The sequence below is a fragment of the Phocoena sinus genome, chromosome 1 (genome assembly GCF_008692025.1).
Source record: "Phocoena sinus isolate mPhoSin1 chromosome 1, mPhoSin1.pri, whole genome shotgun sequence".
In the NCBI taxonomy this organism is placed as follows: Eukaryota; Metazoa; Chordata; class Mammalia; order Artiodactyla; family Phocoenidae; genus Phocoena; species Phocoena sinus.
In genome coordinates this window covers 163809947-163836188 of record NC_045763.1, presented here as the reverse complement: position 1 = coordinate 163836188, position 26242 = coordinate 163809947, and the positions used below count along the sequence as shown (strand labels likewise).

At 43.1% G+C, this 26242-nt stretch overlaps 1 long non-coding RNA gene across 1 annotated transcript in view; it reads left to right on the top strand.

Moving 5' to 3' along the window:
• The window catches only part of LOC116743775, a 114607-nt gene that overhangs the window by 81382 nt on the left and 6983 nt on the right, over nt 1-26242 (top strand). Inside the window, exons 2-6 of the long non-coding RNA XR_004346877.1 lie at nt 9313-9447; nt 10264-10355; nt 10457-10503; nt 14636-14755; nt 20236-20395. This is a non-coding gene — a long non-coding RNA (uncharacterized LOC116743775). The remainder of the gene's footprint in view (nt 1-9312; nt 9448-10263; nt 10356-10456; nt 10504-14635; nt 14756-20235; nt 20396-26242) is intronic.

Genomic DNA, 26242 nt, shown 5'->3' with positions numbered 1-26242 from the left:
GACGCTCCCAGACCACACTCTGTGTGTCTCTTCATTTGGCTGGTCCCGATTTGTGTCTTTTATAATAAGACTTCAGGTGTAAGTCTGGTGCTTTCCTGATTTCTGTCAGTTGTTCTAGTGAATTATTGAACCTGAGGGAGTCATAGAAGCCCCTGAATTTTTAGCCAGCTATTCAGAAGTGTGGGTGGCCTTGGGACCCTTGAACTTGCGATTGGCATCTGAAGTAATGCCAGTCTTCTTGGGGGCTATGGTGTCTCTGCTGACCCTGGGGGTTGGTGTCAGAATTGTATTGCTGTATTTGACCTGCTTAGCACTTCCACATGACTTTTACTGAAGCAGAATGAAATAAATCTTCACTGTGGCCTTGCCAGCCTTGACCCCTGCTGCCTCTCCTGCCCCGTCTCCTGCTACTTTCCTCCACATTCACTGCACTTCAGCCACAATGGCCTTTTTTCTGTCCCTTATACACCCCAAGCCGGCTCCATTTCAGGGCCTTGCCCTTGCTGTTCCCTCTGCCTAGAATGCCTTTCCTCCAGATCTTTGCCTGGACTTTGCCTGGACTGAGGGTGAAAGTGCTGTTGGTCTTGTTCACTTCTGTACCCAAGACCTAGAACAGTGACTTGATTGGTTGATTGATTGTAGACTCATAGATCACATAAGAGACCTGGTGAATCTGTTCATTGTGATTTTGCTACCTACAGGATCAAATCTGAGGTCTAATGTTTTAGCTAGATTGGCTCTGTGGCTATAAGACAAGAGGTTCTCTTTTGCTGTTATAGAAACTTTATGGTTCTCTAACCCTGACATTAGCTGAGATAGTAAAGCCCTGAGCTTGTCATTTTTTTTTTTTTCCTTCTGCAAACTCACCAGTGTGTTCAGAAGCAGCCAGCCCGTCCAGAGCCTTTGCGTTCATCATTCCCACCCAAATGGTCACTTATAGCCACGGGTCTCCTCAAGCCTAGCCTCCTAGAAGCGCTTCATCCCAAGCAGCCAGTGGTGATAATTTAAGTAACCGTTTGCCACTGTGTACCATGGAGACCAGTATTCCATTTCCCACTGGCGTTGAGGTAATCACGGCATTCAAGCCAAGTCAGCTCAGATAACCAATCCAGGTTCCTATCTTTGAGTCAGTTTCCTGGGGCTATTTTAGGCGCTGAGCCTGAGTTTAGCTGGGGAAGCAAAAAACCACTCTTTGTTTTTTCAGTGGAGGGAATTTCACCCAGGGAAATTGGTAACAAAGGCCTTGGAGCAGTGACTGAGCGCAAAGCGGGAGGCTGAGTTGCTCATTCGAGGAGGGCACTCCACCTCTAGGGCTGGGTGCACAAAGAGAACACGCTGTTACCCAAGCCCACGACCGCGTGCTGCTGCGGCTGCTGCTCTGGAACCGGCTGCCAGGGCAGGAACAGAGCAGGAGCCCAAGAGCCCTCCCTCGCTCCTGCCGCTGCGGCTGCCGCTACCGCTGCCGCTTTTGTCACTGCTGTCACTGTTTCTGTTGCTCTTGCTGCCGCTGCCACCAGACCTTTCATCTACTTTCCAGTCTCCTCCCAGGGATTCCCACAGGCAGAACCAGCTGCCAAGGGAGTCTGGAAAATGTAGCCTCAGGCCTCTGGACCTGGAGGTGGAAAGGAAGTGGAACAGGGTGAGTGTTCGCTGAAGGCCACAGCTTCTACGTGGCACAGGCTCAAGGGTCACTCCCAGGCGAGCCTTCCTTGCCCACCCAGACCGGAGCAGACTTTCAAAACTTTCTGGACGTAACCCTCACAGAATTTCCTATAGTTTGTTATTGTATATTATATTGCATATGTACATAGATGTGTATGTATATTTCACATTTGTATGTATTTATATCAGTTTCTGTTTTCCCTGATAGATGATTCTGGAAGGCAGACCCTATGTAAGTTTTGCTCTCCAGTGTCTGCCGCGCCTACATATAATAGACACTCATAAACGTTTATGGAATAAATGAAGAGCTCCAAACACCCACACTTTACTGCTCGTACTTCATCATTCTCTCTCCTCTAGTCTTAATTCAGTTCCATCTATCATAATATTTCAAACCCCACAGTGAACTGTGAGACGGTTAGTAAGAAAGTTTGCTGTTTAGAAGGGTTCTTATCACCTTTTTTTAAAAAAAAAATGCACATTTCACAACAATGTGACACTCCAGAGCATTTCAGTCCCTCCAGACTCCCTGCCACTCAGGGTCAACTTTCAAGTCTGTGTGTCCTTCCTCTTAGTCCAGCATCAGGCCTTGAAGATCTCAGGTGCATTAAGTTTAGGGGCCAGGTTGGGAAACTAGGTGCTATCAGGGAGGGCATAACAGCAATAGATGTAAGAACAGACATCAGAAAGTCCCAGGCTCGGGGGGAGAGGGGAACAGAGGAGGGGAAGGGCCCTGTGGCATTGGATGAATGTGTGAAGCAGGGAGCAACTTCCCCTGAATCAGCTTGAACGATGGGCCTCTGTAAGGCTAATATTTGGCTTCTACAACATGCATTAGTCTGCTAAGGCTGCCATAACCAAGTACCGTAGACTGAGTGGCTTAAACAATAGAAACGTATTTTCCTACAATTCTGGAGGCTGAAGTCCAAGACCAGGGTGCCAGCAGGGTTGGTTTCTTCTGAGGCCTCTCTTCTTGGCTTGCAGGTGGCCCCCTTCTCACTGTGTCCCCACGTGGTCACCCCTTGGTCCATGTGTGCATATATCTGTGTCCAGATTTCCTCTTCTTATAAGGATACCAGCCATATTGAGTTAGGGCTCACCCATATGACCTGTTTTTAACTTAATTACCTCTTTAAAGGTCCTCACTCTAGATACAGTCACATTCTGAGGTACTAGAGGTTAGGATTTCAACACATGAATTTTGGGGGAACACAATTCAGCCTATGACATCACACCACCACGCTTTCCCTCCTTCTTGCATATTTGCATATCTCTTTTATGGAAGCTTTTCTCAAACTGAAATCTCAATATATTCTTGTGCTTGGTATTCATTGAGTTTCTTGGATCTGTGGGGTTTATGAAGTTTTCAACAAATTTGGAAAACATTTTAAAAATACTTTTTCTGTCCCTCCCCCTCCTCTATTTTTGGATTCTAGTTATTAGGCTGCTTGAAGCTGTACTACAGGTACTTCATGTTCATGAATCTTTTCTTCTGCAATTTCTAATTTACTGTAAATCCCATCCAGGCTATTTTTCTTCTTCCAGTTTTATTAAGATATAATTGACATGCAGTGCTTAAGTATAAGGTGTCAATATAATGATATGATTTACACACATCATGAAGTGATTACCACAATAAGTTTAGTGAACATCCATCAATTCAAATAGAAACAAAATTAAAGCAATAGAAAAAAATATTTTTCTTGGGATGAGGACTCCTAGGATTTACACTCTTAACAACTTTCATATATAACATTCCACAGTGTTAATTATATTTATCATGTTGTATGTTAACTCCCTAGTACTTATTTATCTTATAACTGTAAGTGTGTCCCTTTTGACTGCGTTCACCTAATTCTTTCTCCCCCCAACCCCTACCTCCGGTAACCATAAATCTGATCACTTTTTCTGTGAGTTTGTTTGTTTGTTTTTTAAAGTATAATTGACCTACAACACTATGTTAGTTCCTGTTACACAACATAGTGATTTGATATTTCTATATATTTCAAACTGATCACCACAATAAGTCTGGTTATAATATGTCGCCATACAAAGATATTACATAGGGACTTCCCTAGTGGCGCAGTGGTTAAGAATCCGCCTGCCAATGCAGGGGACAAGGGATCGATCCCTGGTCCGGGAAGATCCCACATGCCGCGGAGCAACTAAGCCTGTGCACCACAACTACTGAGCCCATGAGCCACAACTACTGAGCCTGCCTGCCACAACTACTGAAGCCCGCATGCCTAGAGCCTGCGCTCCGCAACAAGAGAAGCCACTGCAATGAGAAGCCCACGTGCCGCGACGAAGAGTAGCCCCTGCTCGCCGCAACTAGAGAAAGCCCACGCACAGCAGTGAAGACCCAACCCAGCCATAAAAAAAAAAAAAGAACCTGCTTATGCTTTTAAAAATATATACATTACATAGCTATTGACTGTATTCCCCACAGTGTATATTTCATACTCATGACTCATTTATTTTGTCATCTAGGGTATTTTTAATCTCAGACATTGTAATTTTCATTTATAGACATTCACTTGTGATCTTTAATGTCTTCCGTGTCTATATTTAACAAGCTTAAAATTCCCTTTAATTGTTTGATCATATAAAATACACTTATAGCAAGTGTTTTGATATCCATGTTCACTAATTCTATCATCTTTGTCGTTTCTGCATCAGTTTCAGTTGATTTTTCTCCTTGTTATGGATTGTATTTTCCTGCTCCTTTGCATGCCTGGTAATTTTTGATTGGATACCAGACACTGAATTTTGCCTTGTTGGGTCCTGGATACTTTCATGTTTCCGTTAAATATTATTGAACTTTGTTTTGAGATGTGCTTTTAGTATTTGTTAGGTGGGATCAGAGCAGCATTTAATCTAGGGATGATTTCCCCCAGTACTGACACAAAACCCTTCTGTATACTGAGAAACTGTGAATCATGAGGGCTTTCACTCTGGCTGGTAAGAGCAGGAACTATCCCTGTCACTGTCTAGGGTTTGTTCTTTCTAAGCCTTTTTTGTGATTCTTTTCCCAGTCTTATTCTTTTCTCACACATGAGCTTATCAGTGCTCAGCTGAAGGTTGGAAGAGGACCCTCTGCAGGTCTCTTAAGCTCTCTTTTCTGTGCAGCTCTTTCATCTTTGGTACTTTGTCCTGTGGACACTAGCTACCTTGGCCTTCCTGTACGGCCATATTTGTGTCCTCAACTCAAGGAGACCGTGGGGCTCTGCCTGGTTTTCCCTTTCTCCTTTCTGAGCCACAGCCTGGATACTCTCTTAAGACAATAAGGCGGGCCAATGTAGGACTCACGTTTGTTTTCTGTCTCTCAGGGATCACTGTCCTTAGTTGCCTGATGTCCAGTTTCTTGAAAACCATTTTATACAATATATTTTGTTTACTTTTTCTGGTTGGTTCAAGCAGAAAAAAAAAAATAAATCTGGTCTCTTTTACTCCGTCTTAGCTGGAATTGGAAGTCAAATTATCTACAGTTACCTTCTTATCTTTAAGTATTATATTTAAACTTACATGTCCTAGTCTATCAACTCCAAAAGTGAACCAGCATCTTAACTCTCCCAATGAAATGTGAAAACATTTGCACTCGCATAGCACCTCCCCCTTGCATCTCCCCCAATATATTATCATCAAATGATTATTATTTTAAAATTGTGTAGCTCTTCTTCCAAGATTTATAATGATGCCATCATGTTTCGTAACTGTATTTACCAGTTAAGGTTCATTTCTATGTTTAACTGAATTCAGGTCATCACTAGTTTTTTTTGATACTTTGGCTTCTCCCTGCATAAGTTCATTATTTTGACTGTGAAGTCCACTGTCGAAGGCAGAGTACTCGTGCCCTTTACCTTGGTGAATTTGCACTTGCTTATATTTTTAGCTTTTAGGCTAAGCACACCTAGAATGGATCAGTCTCTCCAAGTGGACTCATATTGACCAATTTCATGAGAGATTCATAAGAAATCTAGTATGCTATCTTGTTCATTTATAGTGAAAATTTTAATTCCTTTCAAGACCAAGATACTTACATTCTCTGGTCAGCGTATTGTGTCTCAATAGGGAAGTTTACGCAGCAGGTCAAATTTTCTCCAAAGCTTCTAAGTTCTTGTGTAATCACAGCAAGATAGTTGTGGGTGTGAGTTGCGCTTTTAAAATATTTAAAGACATCGGGTTCAGAGCACCTATCTCCACTATAAATTTGTCCCCGTGGTGTGTACACAGGATCTGTGGCCCAAGGCATCATCTCCTTTCCTGGATATCTTGGGTGAGTGCCCACAGTTACCTCTGACTTTTGTTTAGTCTGTTTCATTGCTAATTTGATGCCTTCCGTATTTATACCATTTTATCTGCTTCAACTTTGGATCTGTAACAATACCACAAGAATTTGCCTGTTTATACAGTGTTTGGTCCTAGCAATGCTTTATCTTTAAGATATTTTTTGGGTACATGTCAAACCTCATCCATTAAGTGCTGAGTGTTAGTTTTACTCTTTCCGTTTTGGAGGAACTTAGCGGTTGCCTCTCTGACAACGATCTCATCTTTCTCAGAATGCCTGCCTGTTATTTGTTACTTGTTCCTGCCTTGTTCTGCTTGTTTCCTTTTGTAATAATGGTCTTATTGTTCCCAACTGTCCCTATCTTGAGAGATGTCCTATATGTATTGGAATTCTACTCGGTATTTAGCACAACATCTTATACAGAGAAGGTGTTCAATCGATACTTATCAATTGGAATAAAAAGATAGGTTCCCTGATCTCCTTCTGTTCTTTGTCATCTGAATGCCCAGATCTAGACTGATGCCCCATGTGTTCTTAAAAAAAGGGGATTTGGAAACCTATTTGAGTCCACTTAATATTACAAGGCATGGGCGACCCAAGCCACAGGGGAAGATAGAGGTGAGCGAGTGGGAAGGAAAAGGAGCTAGTGGTTCAAGAAGGAAAATACACATGAAAATGCCAAGACACGTAAATTGGGCATAAACGTCCAAGTTTTGTGAGTAGATTAATTATGATGCCTGTTCAGAGTATATCTGAGCAGCATTACTTAGTTATTGCCCATCCTAAATGCAGCCTAGAACCCAATTATTTCAGCTACAGTTTCTTGGTGGAGTGGAGTATCAGGCTTCTATTAGGGGCTGATCAGTTCTGCCCACGTTCCTATATGAAACAGTGTTCAGATGAAACCCAAAGGATTCCGATGCCAAAGAACAGTGAGATAATGCCCACTGTGTATGGCAAGAGACTGTAATCTCACCGGCCGTCGGTGAGGTCTGGCCTCAGGAATGCTGGCAGAGGGGGATGTGGGAGCATGGACACGCATCCTCATTCATCCACATCAGCTCGGGCCCTTCCCCTTGTTCACCCCTTTTCAAGGCTCTGCCCAGGGGTAATCACCTTCTGACTTACCTCTTCCACTCCAGGTGTGCTGGGTCAGGTGTGCTTGTCATGCATTCCGACACTACCCTGTGCTTCCTGATATTGTAGCCCTAAAACCACGGAACCATAATTGCCCGTTTACTGCTTTGTCCCTCTCAACGGTGGGACTGTGTCTTATTCATCTCTGAATATAGTGCTGTTGGGCTGCACCCCACAGACCTGCAAGCCTTGTAATTGCCCAGCTGCAGGACCTAGGAAGTGCCTAGAGACAGCAACAGAGACGTCAGTGTTTTATTGGATAGGGAATCTTTCGATGTCTGAAGCAAGGTCCTGGAGCGACCGTGTATGGCGGACAGCAGGCAGGACCTGGTAGCAGTTTTGGCTACTTGGGGGTGGGGGTGTGTGGTGGAGAAGGGGGCTACCAGTTATAGTGGGAACTGATGTCAGATTGGCTTATCAGTTACCAGGGAAACCAGCAGAGGGGCACATCCCTCACTGCCCCTCGGGTTGATGACCTGGGCAGATGTTTTCCCTTTGATAAACTATTGCAGTGGAGCTGTTCTGATCTAAAGATTAGAACAATCACTAGCTGGGCTGGGGGGCAGGATGTGGGCAGTTACGGATTAAGCTTTAGGATTAGGAGGGAAGGTCAGTCTTGTGAGTAGGGTGTAGGTGAAGCAGGGACTGGTCGGGCAAGGGATGTACAGAGACCAAGAGAACAGTCATCGCGAGTGGCCTGACCGTACAAATGCTTAGCACATAGTGATGTTGAAAGAGTTGTTCAAGGTGTACCTGTAGGAAGACCATTAGGGTTAGAGGATGAGCGGGTGACTCTGAGACACTAGCTCACCCAGCTGTTACAGGACAGACACACCCTTGATGACAGAGATGCTGAGGCTTTTCCAGCCCACAAATATGACATGTCTGGAATGCACCGGTAAGTGGAGTACAGACTGTCCTGGGATTTGGACCATCTTAGATACTCAGTTGGAGAGAGATGTGAAAGGTGTGCTTGCTTTTTGGGGACTCTCGTGAGCTTATTTGGCCCTTCTAGCCAGGTGGGCCTCTAGCCAGTTGGCTTGTTTCCAGCCACCTTTGCCTGGTGATGCTTCTCAGCCTGTAACATGCAGATTGGATTTCTTCTCCCCTGGCAAGAATTCCTTGCTGTTCACTCCCACAGCCAAATATGGCCATCCAGTGCAGGATGGCCACATTGTGAGTTAGTTCGAGGTTTGGGGGACCCACCGCATTCACCAGGGTTTGCTCTCTTTAGATTGCGGGCATCTCTCCAGGCTGTTAGGACCCTCTGCTCCCATTGTCCTCCCACCAAAACCACTGCCAAAACTCTGCTCCCCTCTCAGAGGTAGCATTGCCAATGATTGGATGTGCATTCTTTCAGTCCTTTTTCTATGCATGTACACATGTAACATACCAAAATGGGGTTTGGATTTCTTTTCTTTCTTCTTTTTACAAATGAATTCATACTACAAATCCTTTGGTTCTAGGGTTTTTTTTTCCTTCCTTCCTTCCTTCCTTCCTCTCTTCATCCCTCCCTCCCTTTCTTCTTTCCTTCCTTCCATCTTTTTCTTCTTCCACTTCGTTCCCTCCCTCCCTCGCCCCTTCCTTCCTTGCTTCCTCTCTCTCTCTCTTCCTTTCCCTCCTAATAAAATGGATGTTTATAAAGAATTATCTTGATCTTCTAAGGGTCTATAAAATACTTAATTTGCATTCAAGTAATTGATACCTCTGTAGGAAGCATCCATTTGCCGCAGGTCAACTACGCAGTTTGTTGAGGATTAATTAATCAAGTAGTTTTGCAAAATTTCTCTTTTTTCTCTCGTAAGCATAAATAATCCACTGCAACGGGGCCAGAAAACCATTTCAGAGACAACAGGGCAAGAAGACTCCATTGTGAAAGTCCTGTTTGTGACCTGGATTTCTAGCTCTCTGCTCAATTCCTATGTGTCCCCTGGCCCTGAATACCCACTAGTGTTCTGCCTGGAAACATGCCCTGACCTTGTCTGGGAGAAACGTGGTTGAAGAAGTGTCTCTGCCTGCTTTTGTGCACATTCACCTTGGAACAACACAAACATGATTAAACACTGGGATGGGGTTCACATGGCAGATCCACATTTCTGTGAATAAATAACATTTAGTCAACATTTACTATATGCCAGCCACAGTTATAAGTGCTTTACACGTATTAACGCAGTTAATTCTCCCAATCTTTTGAAGTGGGTTCTATCATGCTCCTTGTTTTACAGATGAGGAAAATGAGGCTCAGAGAGGTTGAGCCACTTCCCTCAGGACACGCAGTGAAGTATGAAGTAAAGATTTGAACCGGAGCAGTCTGACTCCAGATCCTGTACTCATAATCATGGAAAGTGTTGCCTCCAAATGTAATTATGGTTTAATGAAGACCGACAACATTTCAGTCATTGTGTGAAGAACTTGGATCTGGTGATGCCTTTAATGGTCCTTTGCAGATTCAGGACAACACTGGCCAGGGCTGTTTAAAGATCCTAGGAACTCTTTCCTTTGGAGGTTCTATCCTATATCATTTAAAAAAATAAAATGCTACATGAAATGTAAATTTTTTTTGGCTGTAAATACTTGGAAGACCTTTAAGAAATAATTTTGCCTTTGAAGTAATCAGGCTATGAACAATTTACTTAATTCACAATTGGCTATGATTTCTCATTCATACTTGGAATTCTTGTGAAGAAAGAAAGCCTAACCTATAGATCTTTTTTTTTTTTTTTTTTGCGGTACGTGGGCCTCTCACTGTTGTGGCCTCTCCCCTTGCGGAGCACAGGCTCTGGATGTGCAGGCTCAGCGGCCATGGCTCACAGGCCCAGCCGCTCCGTGGCATGTGGGATCTTCTCGGACTGGGGCACGAACCCGTGTCCCCTGCATCGGCAGGCAGACTCTCAACCACTGTGCCACCAGGGAAGCCCTATAGATCATTTTTAAGTGTAATGAAATTTTTATGAATATTAATTTAATAAATGAGGTTGACATATTACATTTTTTAGGCATTTAATTAAATATTTATTGCTTGTGGTCTTCCAGTGTTCTTTTCATAGTTTTGAGTGAGATGTGTGTGTGTGTGTGTGTGTGTGTGTGTGTATATAGATAGATATAGATATATAGTTATTTTTGGTGGTTTTTTTTACAGTCCTAAACCTTTCCCTTTCCCTTGAATGGACTTGTAGACCCAGCACTGTGGCTATGGGACCTAATGAACATGTTCATTCGTTCGTGCTCCTGGCCATACTCCACGTCTGCTTGTTCCCTACAGCTGACCGTAAGTAGGCAGAATAACTGACCCCCAACTCCAGGCGGCTGGCTCTAAGGCCCCTCCTACCCCAGATGCGTTACTCACTGGCCGCTGGTGGTGTTTTACAGGGACTCAGCTGAGATTGATGAGGAAGAGTGGCTGTACCTTACAGCAGGTACAGTATGTTGATGTTGCCACCAAGTGCTCCTTCATTCAATTCTTCCAGTTTGTCGCCTGCAGTCACGGGGGCATTCACTTTCTTTCCTGGAATCATGAAGGGAGAAACTGCCATGCCTATAGCTAGGTTTTTCTGTCTTTTTGTATCACTTGCTCTTAGCTTTGTAATGGTGCATCTCTGCTTTACTATGTATTCTATCTGATAATCTGGAATAGCACAGTGGCTATGAACTGGCTTTGGGAATCAGACATCCTAATCATTATGGCCCACTTTGTGAACGGTCACGGGGGTGAGATGTCGGGGCCGGGGGGGGGGGGGAGTCTGTGAAAGGAGCTGAGCAAGGCCCGAGAACAACTTTTCTTACTTCACATTTTCATTTCGACCCAATGCTGTAATTTCGGAAAAATGGAGGTATCATTTTCAGCTTTTAAAGTCAGTTAATTACACTGCTGTGAACTGGTAAAGTAATTAACAAATGTTAACATTTGCATGTCATTTTAATTAAGAAATAAATGTCTTTGAATGAAAAAGTGCCTGCGAGCTTATCCATCAATTATCAGAGTACGGAAAGTACCCTTTGCAAGGTGGCTCCAAAAGTACCTGGGGAAAATGAGCCATCAATCACTTTTTTGCTTGTACGAGTCATGGCGTTGTCCTTCCTTGCAGTTCAAACTGCCAGCCAGGTGAAGAGAGGGATCCCTTATCCGAAAGGAGAGGCAGAGTCACCTCGACTCTCTCTATCCTTTGCTTCCAAGGATGTTTCTGTTAATAACACCTTCTGTTTTCTACTTCTTTTATTAAAAAAGGCAGGGGGAACAATGCTTTGTCATCTCATGAAATTAACTTCGTAAGGTCGGATCTTAACAAACGGCACCGCGAAACCGAGGAAAGCTTCAAATGAGCTTTATTAGGGAGCGCTCCCGGGCGAGGTTCACTGGTCCGAGAGAACGGGGCGAGAGAAGTCGCGCCCAGTCCTGGGCGTGGGAGATTTTTATTGCGGTGTAAGGGAAGGGTGGTTTGCAGGGGGCGGGGGTGGGGTGGGGTTTGCTATACAGGGTAATTCCTTATTTGGTGAGAATACAGAAGGGCCAGGTGTTGGTTGGTCTGTTGTGGGACGTAAGCCCACTTTCCGTTCCCGTCAGCCCCATTGTTTTCTGGGCAGGAAGTTAGAGTCTCTTGTTGATTCCCAGAACAGGTGAGGTCGTTATGTCCCAATGCCTCTCCTACCTCATACTGGTCGATGTTTTCCCTTACCCCCCCCCCACCCTCCGGGGCCTCCTTTCACCCGGGCCAACGGACCTTACAAACTTCTTTGTGATTGGCCTTCTATTTCTTATGCTTTGTTAGGGTTTTCACACAGTCCCTGCCAGATCATCAGGTGTACGCTTTCAGGGCCAGGAGCTAGGCCTATCTATATTACTCCTCTTTTGTAAAATTTTCATATTTTTTATTGTAAAAGAAACATTTTTTAAAGCTACGAAGTATAACACAATTAAGAAAAATGCATGAAAGATAATAATAAGGTTTGAAAAATTATTATACAGCCAATACTCGGGTCAAAAGTAGAGCCTTGCTAGCATCTCAAAACCTCATGCGTACCCTCTTCCTATTACCCCCACCCCCAACCTCCCTGAAGGTAACCACCATCTTGACTTTGATGGTTATCATGTCTTTGCTTTTCTTTTTTTTCAGTAGTTTCACCACATAAGTATGAATCCCTAAACACCAAATTTTAGTTTCACTTGTTTCTGAATTTGTATAATCCTAGAGTAGGTTTCACTCTGCCTTGTATTTGTGAAATTCATCCATTCAGTAACACCTGGGAACTTCTGTTGTTCCACATTCTCTCCAGCACTTGGCGTAATTAGTCTTTTTAGTTTTAAGCATTCAGGTGAGTGTTTAGTGATATCTCATTGTGGTTTTAATGTATATTCCCCTTGTGATTAATGATATTAGGAACCTTTTCATAAGTTTATTGGCTATTGGGATATCCTCTTTTGGGTAACACCTGTTCAAGTCTTTGGCCATTTTTTTCTACTGGGTTCTCTGTTGTTGCTTTTTAAAAATTTTAATTGACTTTAGTAGTTTTATTTATAGTCTGGTTATGAGCCCCTTATGTTACACGTGTTAAAGCTACCTTCTCCTGCTTTGGTTTGTCTTTTCATTCTCTTCTGCCTTCCAAAACAGAAGTTCTTAATTTTGATAAATAAAGGTTCTTAATTTTAATGTATTCAAATTAATCCTTCTTTTCCTATATCGTTTGTAGGTTTCCTTTCTTGGTCATAAATGCATTCTCTTGTATTATTTTTTAAAAGCTTAAATTTTTTTTGTCTTTCACATTTTTGGTCTTTTTTTTCATTCATATTTAGCTCTAAAATCCACCCAGAACTAATTTTTGTGAATGGTGTCAGAGGAACTTTCAATTTTTTCCCTTATGTATATCCAACTGACCCAGTACCTTTATTGAGAAGACTCTCTTTCCCCCTCTGCTGTTTATACTGAGGTCACGCTTCTTTTGAGCTGACTTCTGTCAGTGACTGAGCACAGAGAGGGTACTAAAGCCTCATTTCTGTCCCATGTGGGGTTCCGCTAATGGGGACCTTTGCTTGGAGGCTACCCATTGGTCAACTGAGATTTTTTCAGGGCTGCACTGTGGTCAGAGGTTCTTGCTACCCCGTCTTCCTTCCACCTCTCTCAGGTGTCAGACCTGCACGGTGGTCCAAAGGCTCTCCCTCCTCTGCCGCTCCCTCCCTCTTTATCCTTCACGTGCAGCTCCCCACTGGCCCTCTCTCCAGTCTGTATCTTGCATGTCTAATCCTGTTTTGGCATCTGTTTCTTGGAGGACCTGAAATGACACAGAGTGGGCAGATCCTAGGGTAAAAGGGAGTCATACTGTTGTGTCAAGATGACAAAAAGCTGGACTGAGTTCAGGGCAAAAGAGAGCAGATGAAGAGGCTGGGTTGAAGGATTTTCTGAAAAAAGAGTGAATGGAGACTGTGCCGACAATGTGGAGGGCAAGGGAGGGGGTGGAGCTGAAGATGACTAAGACTGAGACTAAAGAAAGCATTGTGTCGTGGAGGTGGAGCTTATTTGAGGGAACCATCCATGACATTAGCTCCATGCTAATGAAGGGATTTTTTTTGTGATGAAAAAATTAATAGCAATGTTAAATTACATTTGTGTTGAGTTTGACTGTGTCTACTGAGTGCATTTGCACTTTATCTCATTTACTTACTCTTTAACAATAGGGGAGAAGAGGGAAACAAGTAAGGGAGGCCCTATTTGTCTCCCGTTTCCTGTGGTCTTTACTGTCAGTCCTCCTGATCCAGACTCTTTCTTCACTCCTTTTTCCAAGGGCTGAAGATTCAATTGAAGAAATTGATCAGGTTAGGCCATTTCTAGTCCAGGTGAAAGGTCAAGGTAGTGTTAGCTCATGGCTAACATGTATGGTGGGAGAGATCTTAAGGCCATGTGGTGGTGGGAGATGGGTGTGGAGGGTCTGAGATATACATTGATTTGGCCGGGAGACCCCATATTTCATAATACTCAGGGATGGTGACTTCACACAGGAAGGTGAAATGTTGGCTTTTAGGGGTCATTGTCAAGAGGGGGAGAGAGACGTGATGGAAAGTGGAAAGTGTCAGTGAGAAGGAAAGACCATTATGAGTGGACTGGCAGAAGGACAATAATGTATTAAAACATTTAGATAGGGTTGCACAGTGTGTGTGTGTGTGTGTGTGTGTGTGTGTGTGTGTGTGTGTGTGTGTGTGTTCTAGCCTCAGGTAGGATAATGAAAAAAAGGATTAGGTGGAGAGAAGAGAAGCATGAAAGACGTGTGGAATCAGAAAGATTCCAAAGAACTTTAAGATCCTTAAGACTGGCAGTCATTGACGTAGGCTCAGTCAGCTACTCCATCTTAAGGAACTCCTGTGGCTGCTAGGCACCACTGGTAATACCGAGGCCGTCTCTGGGAAGAAAGCTAGACTTTGAGTTTCCTTTCCATTCTAGGATTGGACAGACAGGTATTTATTTAAAAGTGCCAGATGGTTCAAGGGAGTTTCTAACTTTATATTGTTGGGTACCAGGTTTCAATCTAAATTTGAGTTCTGGTTCTCTGCTTTCCTGTTAGCCCTGGATTGAGAATAGCCTCTCATTTACCAGCCATCTGGTCCCTCCAAGTCTCTCCTGCTGGTGGTGTCTCCAAATATCTTCCCAGAGAGAGGACAGAATCTCCAACAAAATCTATGAGGTAAATACATGTTTTTTCCATAAGGGGATCCTGGGGAGGAATAGGTCCCCACGTTGAAAGGGTCCTTGTGACGTGATTCATGTTGCTGTTTGATTCGATAGGGTGGGCTCCTTTGAGCAGTCACGTGTTGAGCTGTGCCCTACGTGGGTTCGTCCATTTCTGTGCTTCTAGATCTTCGGTTTCCTGAAAGTTCCTTTTCCAAACCAGCAGGCTCTGGTGCTAATTATCCATCATATAGCATAAATAAACATTTTTTATAAATGCCTGCTACATGCAAGGCACTGGTGGCAAAAAGGGGTAGAAGAAACAGTCACACGGGTGTTTGGAACATATCATTTGTTTTCTAAGATGACAAAAATAGAGAGCAATTTAGCTTTAACGATAACAATAATTATTTTTAGGAAAATAATCCATTATTATCTCCATCAGGACCATGTCTGGATAGAAGAGGTAAGGCTGTCACCAGGGTTTGTAGAAACCTTGAGACAAATTACACAATTAATTTTCTCTGCTTTCCACTCTCAACCCCTGGCCCGAACACCCCAGCATTTTTATCCTGGTGAGATCAGGTCAAAATGAATGTCAAGGGCTAATTGGAAGAGGATGAGAAGTAAAAAAAAAATGGACCCATGGGACTGGAGGGGCTGAATAGAATTGAATGGAGGCGTTAACACTTGGTTTGCTATGGGAAGTCTGGACCTTAGAGGCTGTGGGTGGAGGTGTGAGCCTCAGGCCCTTTCTTCTATGCACCAGATGGCAGAGCTACCTCACCGCACTCTGCCTGCTGCCTGGTCCATGCACCTGGGTGGCACTGGCCTGCTCTGTCTCACACCTCTGTCTGCCAGGAGGAGTAATTATAGTTGAAACAAATGTATTGCAATACCTGGATGGATACAGCTCAATTGACTCCTGACAGGTCTCTGGCTAAGAGAGCCTGCAGCAGCTGTGGTACTAGAAGAGCTGGTGGGGAGCAGGGTTGGGGGGGGTGGGAAAGTTTAGGACTAAACATGTGATGGGCAGACATCGCCCCACTTTCTAGTCCTCTTCAGTCTCACCTTACAAATGCCCCTAAGGCTGTGTGTGAGCAGATTTCAAAATGAAAAAAGTCCAGTTTCTTCAATTCAGCAGAGGTTTTCTCAATACTAACAGGCAGGCTGTCTAACTCTTACCCATTTCCCAACACAGACTTTGAGTGCTGGGAGGCTTTTCTTGAAATACAGCAGGGGAGTTTCCAGGAGTCGTAGACCTGAGAGTGTGGATGGGAAGGTCCACACTGCAAATGTTTTTCTCTTGCAAAAATTTTAAACCAGTCTTGTAATTGTGGTTTCAGTGTGTACTGTCCAACTGCGTTCCCTGAGTCACTGTCATGTCCCAGCCAGACCTCCCGACCTGCATCTTCCCTGCAGCCAAGTGTGTCATTGTTGCCAGAGTGCCTAGAGCTGAGGTGTACAGATCATGCCATCTGCTCTTAAGGGCTAAGGCTGTACATTTCCTGGGCTTGTCCAGTGGGCCTTACCCCAGGGAGAGCGTGACCCTAGCTCTGCCCTTCTTGTGTTCTTTGCTCCAGGCCCTCTCATCTATTCAGGGAGCCTTCCGGATACTCTACTTGCTTCCGAAGTCTCCACACCCGCAGTCCCCCATCTTGGGGCTTTCTCCCCTTTCTTCTCACCTGGCTCCCACCCCACTGTGTCAGGCTAACTCGTACCCCTGTTTAGAGCCCAAGGTTAATGTTGATCCCCCTGGGAAGGCCGAGCCTGCAAACCTGGGACCGTGTGCTCCCATGGCATCCCCTGCTTCTCCTCTTACGCCGTTTATCACTCACTTCTTCTCTCTTTCTCCTGCTAAGCTGTGTTCTCCGCGAGGCAGGGACTGTGCTGATGTTTCCGAGCACAAAGCCTGGCATGCGCTAGGCTCTCAGGGATGAAGCGAAGGGACGAACCGTCTTGGTTGTCATCTGCTTCCCTCACCCAGCTGACATCTGGCCAGCTCCCCTTCCTTTCTTCCTCTCGCTGGTTCACTTACCCCCTCTTGCAGACCACCAGTGAAAACACAGTCCTGGCCTGGCTTGGTTTTTTTGTGTTCCTCCTGATTCTCATTAACTTAGAAATCCTCTTGCTTGTCTCTGTGTCATACCTGGATGCCATTTGTCTGAAGTCTGGATGAAATAATGAAACCTTGTTTATGTTGTTTGTTTGTTTTCCCAAGCGGCTTCAAGGTTACAGAAGGAGAAAAGCAAAACTGTGGGGAGAAGACTAATGTCAGAGGCTTTATTACTAAAATGTTGCTATTACCTGCAGCTCTCTTTGGTTTGGGGCTCTTTTGCATGACAGATATTTTCAAAATGATTTAGGGATTTAAAACATGTGAGCTGCAGTATAATCCATGAGCAGGCATGGAGCAAGCCTTTAGCTTTTCTCCTTTCCTGCCTGTTATATACCGTGTAGCGATGTGGATGACCAGGTGAGACAGTCTCACTGATGTGAGACAATGTGCTGGCTTGCAGGCATCCATTGTGCCTCGATTTTCATTTATTCCACCATTGGGCTGTGGCTTCTCTCATAATGATTTCACAAAAGGACTGTTTTCTAGTCAGAAAGAGATCTAAAGAGCTGGGAGAAAGGATGAAACACTTTTAGATGCTTATTTTTAGTAACATTGGAATAAATAACTAGATTGTAAGATGGGGAACCGGGAGTGGGAGGACTTGTTTGTTCCTGTCTTTGAATAGATCTGGAATGTGAGCTTGTAGTCTTCTTCAATCTACCAACAAGTACTGGAGTTGCGAGAAAGCCGCTATTTAGTTTTGTTCAAATTTGTTCTCAAATATTTACAGTGAAACAAGAATTAGAAGAATGGGCACCTAGCATATGCCAGCCACTGTGCTGTGTATTTTACCGAGTCATCATCTCATTTAATTGTTCTGCTTAAATACTGAGTAGCTTCAAAGAGTATTCATAAAATACATGTTATGTGTAAAGAACTATAGTAGAGCGAACACCTGTGTTCAGCTTTACCTTTGAAATCCCCTGTGTGCGTCCTCCTCCTTCCTCAGATGTAGCCATTCTCCTTTGAACTTTTGCCATTCTGGTAGGTGTGAAATGGTATCTCGTTGTGGTTTTAATTTTATTTTTCCCTGATTACGAATGAGGTTGAGCACAATTTCATTTGACTATGGCTATTTATATTTCTTCTTCTGCAAAGAGCTAGTTCAGATCTTTTGCCAACCCTTTTCTATTGGGATCTGTATCTTTTTATTATAGATTTGTAGGAATTCTTTGCATATTTTAGGTACTACCTGCTATAGACTGAATGTTTGTGTCCCTTCAAAATTCAGATGTTGAAACCTAATCACCAGTATGATGGTGATCGCAGGTGGGGCCTTTGGGAGGTGATTAGGTCATGAGGCTGGAACCCTCATGAACGGGATTAAAAAGAGGTAAGAGAGAGAGCCCCTGTCCTTTTCATCATGTGAGGGTACAGGGAGACAATGGCTGGCTAGGACTAGGAAGTGGACTCCTACCAGACACTGAGTCTACAGGGACCTGAGCCTTGCACTTTTCAGCCTCAAGAACTGTGAGAAATAATTTTTTTTTTTTTTTGCGGTACACGGGTCTCTCACTGTTGTGGCCTCTTCCGTTGCGGAGCACAGGCTCCGGACGCGCAGGCTCACGAGCCCAGCCGCTTCGCGGCATGTGGGATCTTCGCGGACCAGGGCATGAACCCGTGTCCCCTGCATCGGCAGGCGGACTCTCAACCACTGCGCCACCAGGGAAGCTCGCCCTTTGTATTTTTAATTTGCTGTGTCTACTCTCAGCTGTGCCTAGTGTCCTGCCTTTTTGACCCTCCTGGAGAGTAAGCCTCTCATCTTCAGCCAAGGCAGGGCTGAGGGAATGAGGGGGTGGGGGTCTAACTGTATCTTAAATAGACTTTCAGTCAAACCCCTTGTGTTTAGCTTCTCCATTCCCAGAGGTACATGGAGATGATTTAGGATTCAGCTTTCTTAACATCAGTCACTGCTCATCCATCTGCTTTCCAGTTTCCAGTATTGTGCTACTATCATCTTTATCCCATTATCTTTGTTCCAGGATATTAACCTTCCTATAAGTCCCCTTTCCATTCTCTGTGCGTTTTTTGTTTTGTTTTGTTTTGTTTTGTTTTTTGCGGCACGCAGGCCTCTCACTGTTGTGGCCTCTCCCGTTGCGGAGCACAGGCTCCAGACGCGCAGGCTCAGAGGCCATGGCTCACGGACCTAGCTGCTCTGCGGCACGTGGAATCTGCCCAGACTGGGGCACGAACCCGTGTCCCCTGCATTGGCAGGCGGACTCTCAACCACTGCGCCACCGGGGAAGCCCCATTTTGTGGGGTTTTTGATGGAGCAGAGCCTAATGAGTGTGTATAGTCTGCTGTCTTAACCAGAGTCCTAAAATTTCTTGAAATAAAAAAGGCATCATCATAGGGAAAAGATTGGAAATCATTGCTCCAGCTCTTACTCCTTTCTACCCCTCATTTAAAAACCTTTTACGGGCTTCCCCGGTGGCACAGCGGTTGAGAGTCTGCCTGCCAATGCAGGGGACAGGGGTTCGTGCCCTGGGCCGGGAAGATCCCACATGCCGCGGAGCGGCTGGGCCCGTGAGCCATGGCCGCTGAGCCTGCGCGTCCGGAGCCTGTGCTCCGCAACGGGAGAGGCCACAGCAGTGAGAGGCCCGCGTGCCGCAAAAAAAAACCTTTTACTTTTGTGTCCTACTGTCACAAGTGTCCACTATCTGCTAGTTAATCGGACAATATATTTTGACTAACTGACTGGTGCAAATAATAATCAGACATGTAAATTACTCATTGCTTTTGAGACTATAATATGAAGAACCCAAAACCTGTTGATTACCTCCTAATGTGAAGATGGAAGAGAAGTAAATTGTACTTCTCTTTTGAAACAGTCTCACAAGTGTCCACTATCTGCTAGTTAATCGGACAATATATTTTGACTAACTGGTGCAAATAATAATCAGGCATGTAAATTACTCATTGCTTTTGAGACTATAATATGAAGAACCCAAAACATGTTGATTACCTCCTAATGTGAAGATGGAAGAGAAGTAAATTGTACTTCTCTTTTGAAACAGTCTACTGTATATGGTTTGCATCATGGGAAAAATAATTATCATTCTTATGAGCCCATTATGTTGTTATTGAATGGCTGGCTTTTTAAAGGTGACATGCATTATTTTTCTATTCTTAAAAGATGAGTTAAGGTCACATTTAGCTCATCTGCTTTGCTAAGTCTCTTTAGGGATAAAATTTGAGTCATTCTAAGCCTGGAATTTGAGAGACAGACTGTTCATATCCAAATTACAATGAGATAAGGAGAACTCCGGGAAGCCTGGTGAGGAGGTAGCTGAAGCTGCATGTTCTGGATGCCTTTTCACATTCCTGGATTCAGATGGGATATGCTAAGATGTAACATTAAACATTTGTCCATACAGAGGATTGGTTCAAGATGGCGGAGTAGAAGGCTGTGCATTCACTCCTTGCGAGAGCACTGAAATCACAACTAACTGCTGAACAATCATTGACAGGAAGACACTGGAATTCACCAAAACAGTACCCCACATCCAAAGACAAAGGAGAAGATGCAATGAGATGGTAGGAGGGGCACAATCACAATATAATCAAATCCCATAACTGCTGGGTGGGTGGCTCACAGGCTGGAGAACAATTATACCACAGAAGTCCATCCACAGGAGTGAAGGTTCTGAGTCCCACGTCAGGCTTCCCAACCTGGGGGTCCAGCAGTGGGAGGAGGAATTCCCAGAGAATCAGACTTTGAAGGCTAGTGGGATTTGATTGCAGGACTTCAACAGGACTCGGGGAAACAGAGACTCCCCTCTTGGAGGGCACATACAAAGTAGTGTGTGTATCAGGACCCAGGGGGAAGGAGCAGTGACCCCATAGGAGACTGAACCAGACCTACCTGCTAGTGTTGGAGGGTCTCCTTCAGAGGCGGGGGGTGGCTGTAGCTCACCATGGGGACAAGGACACTGGTAGCAGAAGTTTTGGGAAGTACTCCTTGGCATGAGCCCTGCTGGAGTCCACCATTAGCCACACCAAAGAGCTGTAACCTCCAGTGCTGGGTTGCCTCAGGCCAAACAACCAACAGGGAGGGAACTCAGCCCCACCCATCAGCAGACAAGAGGATTAAAGTTTTATTGAGCTTTGCCCACCAGAGCAACACTCAGCTCTACCCACCACCAGTCCCTCCCATCAGGAAGCTTGCACGAGCCTTTTCCATAGCCTCATCCACCAGAGGACAGACAGCAGAGGCAAGAAGAACTACAGTCCTGAAGCCTGTGGAATGAAAACCACATTCACAGAATGATACACAAAATGAAAAGGCAGAGGACTGTGTACCAGATGAAGGAACAGGATAAAACCCCAGAAAAACAACTAAATGAAGTGGAGATAGGCAACCTTCCAGGAAAAGAATTCAGAATAATGATAGTGAAGATGATCCAGGACCTCAGAAAAAGAATGGAGGCAAAGATCAAGAAGATGCAAGAAATGTTTAACAAAGACATAGAAGAATTAAAGAACCAGTAAATAGAGGTGAGCAATGCAATAACTGAAATGAAAAATACACTAGAAGGAATCAATAGCAGAATAACTGAGTCAGAAGAAGGGATAAGTGACCTGGAAGACAGAATAGTGGAAGTCACTGCTGCAGAACAGAATAAAGAAAAGAGAATGATAAGAAATTAAGACAACCTAAGAGACCTCTGGGACAACATTAAATGCAACAACATTCGAATTATAGGGGTCCCAGAAGGAGAAGAAAGAGAAAAAGGACCCAAGAAACTATTTGAAGAGATTATAGTTGAAAACTTCCCTAACATGGGAAAGGAAATAGCCACCGAAGTCTAGGGAATGCAGAGTCCCAAGCAGGATGCACCCAAGGAGAGACACACCAAGACACATAGTAATCAAATTGACAAGAATTAAAGACAAAGAAAAATTATTAAAAGCAACAAGGGAAAAATGACAAATAACATACAAGGGAACTCCCATAAGGTTAACAGCTGATTTCTCAGCAGAAATTCTACAAGCCAGAAGGGAGTGGCACAATGTATTTACAGTGATGAAGGGGAAGAACTTACAACCAAGATTACTCTACCCAGCAAGGATCTCATTCAGATTTGATGGAGAAATCAAAAGCTTTACAGACAAGCAAAAGCTAAGAGAATTCAGCACCACCAAACCAGCTCTACAACAAATGCTAAAGGAACTTCTCTAAGTGGGAAACACAAGGAAAGAAAAAGAACTACAAAAACAAACCCAAAACAATTAAGAATATGGTAATAGGAACATACATATTGATAATTACCTTAAATGTAAATGGATTAAATGCTCCAACCAAAAAACACAGGCTCGCTGAATAGGTACAAAAACAAGACCCATACATATGCTATCTACAAGAGACCCACTTCAGACCTAGGGACACATACAGACTGAAAGTGAAGGGATGGAAAAAGATATTCCATGCAAATGGAAATCAAAAGAAAGCTGGAGTAACGATACTCATAACAGATAAAATAGACTTTAAAATAAAGAATGTTACAAGAGACAAGGAAGGATACTACATAATGATCAAGAGATCAATCCAGGAAGAAGATATAGTAATTTAAAATATATATGCACCCAACATAGGAGCACCTTAATACATAAGAGAAATGCTAACAGCTATAAAAGAGGAAATTGACAGTAACACAGTAGTAGTGGGGGAGATTAACACCTCACTCACACCAATAGACAGATGGTCCACACAGAAAATTAATATGCAAACACAAGCTTTAAATGACACAATAGATCAAATAGATTTGATATTTATCGGACATTCCATCTGAAAACAGCAGATTACACTTTCTTCTCAAGTGCACACAGAACATTCTCCAGGATAGATCACATCTTGGGTCACAGATCAAGGCTCGGTAAATTTAAGAAAATTGAAATCATATCAAGCATCTTTTCTGACCACAACACTATGAGATTAGAAATAAATTACAGGGAAAAAAAAGTAAAAAACACAAACACATGGAGGCTAAACAATACGTTACTAAGTAACCAAGAGATCACTGAAGAAATCAAAGAGGAAATCCAAAAATACCTAGAGACAAATGACAATGAAAACATGATCCAAAACCTATGGGATGCAGCAAAAGCAGTTCTAAGAGGGAAGTTTATAGCAATACAAGGCTACCTCAAGAAACAAGAAAAATCTCAAATAAGCAATCTAACCTTACACCTAAAGGAACTAGAGAAAGAACAAACAAAATTCAATGTTAGTAGAAGGAAAGAAATCATAAAGATCAGAGCAGAAATAAACGAAATAGAAACAAAGAAAACAATAGCAAAGATCAGTAAAACTAAAAGCTGGTTCTTTGAGAAGATAAACAAAATTGATAAACCTTTAGCCAGACTCATCAAGAAAAAGAGGGAGAGGACTCAAATCAATAAAATTAGAAAGGGAAAAGGAGAAGTTACAACAGACACCGCAGAAATACAAAGCATCCTAAGAGATTATTCAAGCAACTCTATGCCAATAAAATGGACAAGCTGGAGGAAATGGACAAATTCTTAGAAAAGTATAACCTTCCAAGACTGATCCAGGAAGAAATAGAAAATATGAACAGACTAATCACAAGTAATGAAATTGAAACTGTGATTAAAAATCTTCCAGCAAACAGAAGTCCAGGACGAGATGGCTTATAGGTGAATTCTGTCAAACATTTAGAGAAGAGCTAACACCCATCCTTTTCAAATTCTTCCAAAAAATTGCAGAAGGAATACTCCCAAACTCATTCTACAAGGCTACCATCACCTTGATACCGAAACCAGATAAAGATACTACAAAAAAAGAAAATTAGAGACCAATATCACTGATGAATATAAATGCAAAAATCCTCAACAAAATACTACCAAACAGAATCCGACAGCCCATTAAAAGGGTCATACACCATGATCAAGTGGGATTTATTCCAGGGATGCAAGGATTTTTCAGTATACACAAACCAATCAATGTGATACACTATATTAACAAACTGAAGAATTCAAACCATATGATCACCTCAATAGATGCAGAAAAAGGTTTTTTTTTTTTTTGTTTTTTTTTTTTTGCGGTACGCGGGCCTCACTGTTGTGGCCTCTCCCATTGCGGAGCACAGGCTCCGGACGCACAGGCTCAGCGGCCATGGCTCACAGGCCTAGCCACTCCGCGGCATGTGGGATCCTCCTGGACTGGCACTGAACCCATGTCCCCTGCATCAGCAGGCGGACTCTCAACCATTGCGCCATCAGGGAAGCCCCAGAAAAAGCTTTTGACAAAAATTCAACACCCATTTATGATAAAACTCTCCAGAATGTGGGCATAGAGGGAACCTACCTCAACATAATAAAGGCCATATATGACAAACCCATGGCAAACATCATTCTCAATGGTGAAAAACTGAAAGCATTTCCTCTAAGATCAGGAACAAGACAAGGATGTCCACTCTCACCACTACCATTCAACATGGTTTTCAAAGTCCTACCCACAGCAATCAGAGAAGAAATAGAAATAAAAGAAATACAAATTGGCAAAGAAGTAAAGCTGTCACTTTTTGCAGATGACATGATACTATACATAGATAATCCTAAAGACGCCACCAGGAAACTACTAGAGCTAATCAATGAATTTGGTAAAGTTGCAGGGTACAAAATTAATGCACAGAAATCTCTTGCATTCCTATACACTAACAACAAAAGATCAGAAAGAGAAATTAAGGAAACAATCCCATTCACCACTGCAACAACAACAACAAAATAACTAGGAATAAACCTACCTAAGGAGGTAAAAGACCTGTACTCAGGAAAATATAAGACACTGATGAAAGAAATTAAAGATGACACAAACAGATGGAGAGATATACCATGTTCTTGAATTGGAAGAATCAATATTGTGAAAATGACTATACTACCCAAAGCACTATACAGATTCAGTGCAATCCCTGTCAAATTACCAATGGCATTTTTTACAGAACTAGAACAAAAAAACTCTTAAAATTTGTACTGAGGCACAAAAGACCCCAAATAACCAAAGCATTCTTCAGGGAAAAAATCAGAGCCAGAGGAATCAAACTCCTTGACTTCAGACTATACTACAAAGCTACAGTAATTAAGACAATATGGTGCTGGCACAAAAACAGAAATATAGATCAATGGAACAGGATAGAAAGCCCACAGATAACCCCACGCACCTGTGATCAACTAATCTATGACAAAGGTGGCAAGAATATACAATGGAAAAAAGACAGTCTCTTCAATAAGTGGTGCTGGGAAAACTGGACAGCTACATGTAAAAGAATGAAATTAGAACACTCCCTGACACCATACACAAAAATAAACTCAAAATGGATTAATACCTAAATGTAAGATGGGACACTATAAAACTCTTAGAGGAAAACATAGGAAGAACACTGTTTGACATAAATCACAGCAAGATCTTTTTTGACCCACCTCCTAGAGTAATGGAAACAAAACCAAAAATAAACACATGGGACCTAATGAAACTTAAAAGCTTTTGCACAGCAAAGGAAACTATAAACAAGATGAAAAGGTAACCCTCAGAATGGGAGAAAATATTTGGAAACTAATCAACGGACAAAGGATTTATCTCCAAAATATATTAACAGCTCATGCAGCTCAGTATTAAAAAAACAAACAACCCAATCCAAAAATGGGCTGAAGACCTAAATAGACATTTCTCCAAAGAAGGCGTACAGCATGACCAAACAGCACATGAAAAGATGCTCAACATCACTAATCATTAGAGAAATGCAAATCAAAACTACAATGAGGTATCACCTCACACTGGTTAGAATGGGCAACATCAGAAAATCTACAAACAACAAATGCTGGAGAGGGTGTGGAGAAAGGGAACCCTCTTGCACTGTTGGTGGGAATGTAAGTTGGTACAGCCACTATGGAGAACAGTGTGGAGGTTCCCTATAAAGATAGAACTACCATATGACCCAGCAGTCCCACTACTGGGCATATACCCACAGAAAACCATATTTCAAAAAGACACATGCACCCCCATGTTCATTGCAGCACTATTTACAATAGCCAGGTCACGGAAGCAACCTAAATGCCCTTCGACAGATAAATGGATAAAGAAGATGTGGTACATATATACAATGGTATATTACTCAGCCATAAAAAGGAACGAAACTGGGTCATTTGCAGAGACGAGGATGGATGTAGAGACTGACTGTCATACAGAGTTAAGTAAATCAGAAAGAAAAAAACAAATATCGTATATTAATGCACATATGTGGAATCTAGAAAAATGATACAGATGAATAGGTTTGAAGGGCAGAAATAGAGACAGAGATGTAGAGAACAAATGCTTGGACACCAAGGTGGGAAAGCAGGAGGGGGGTGGGTGTGGTGGGATGAACT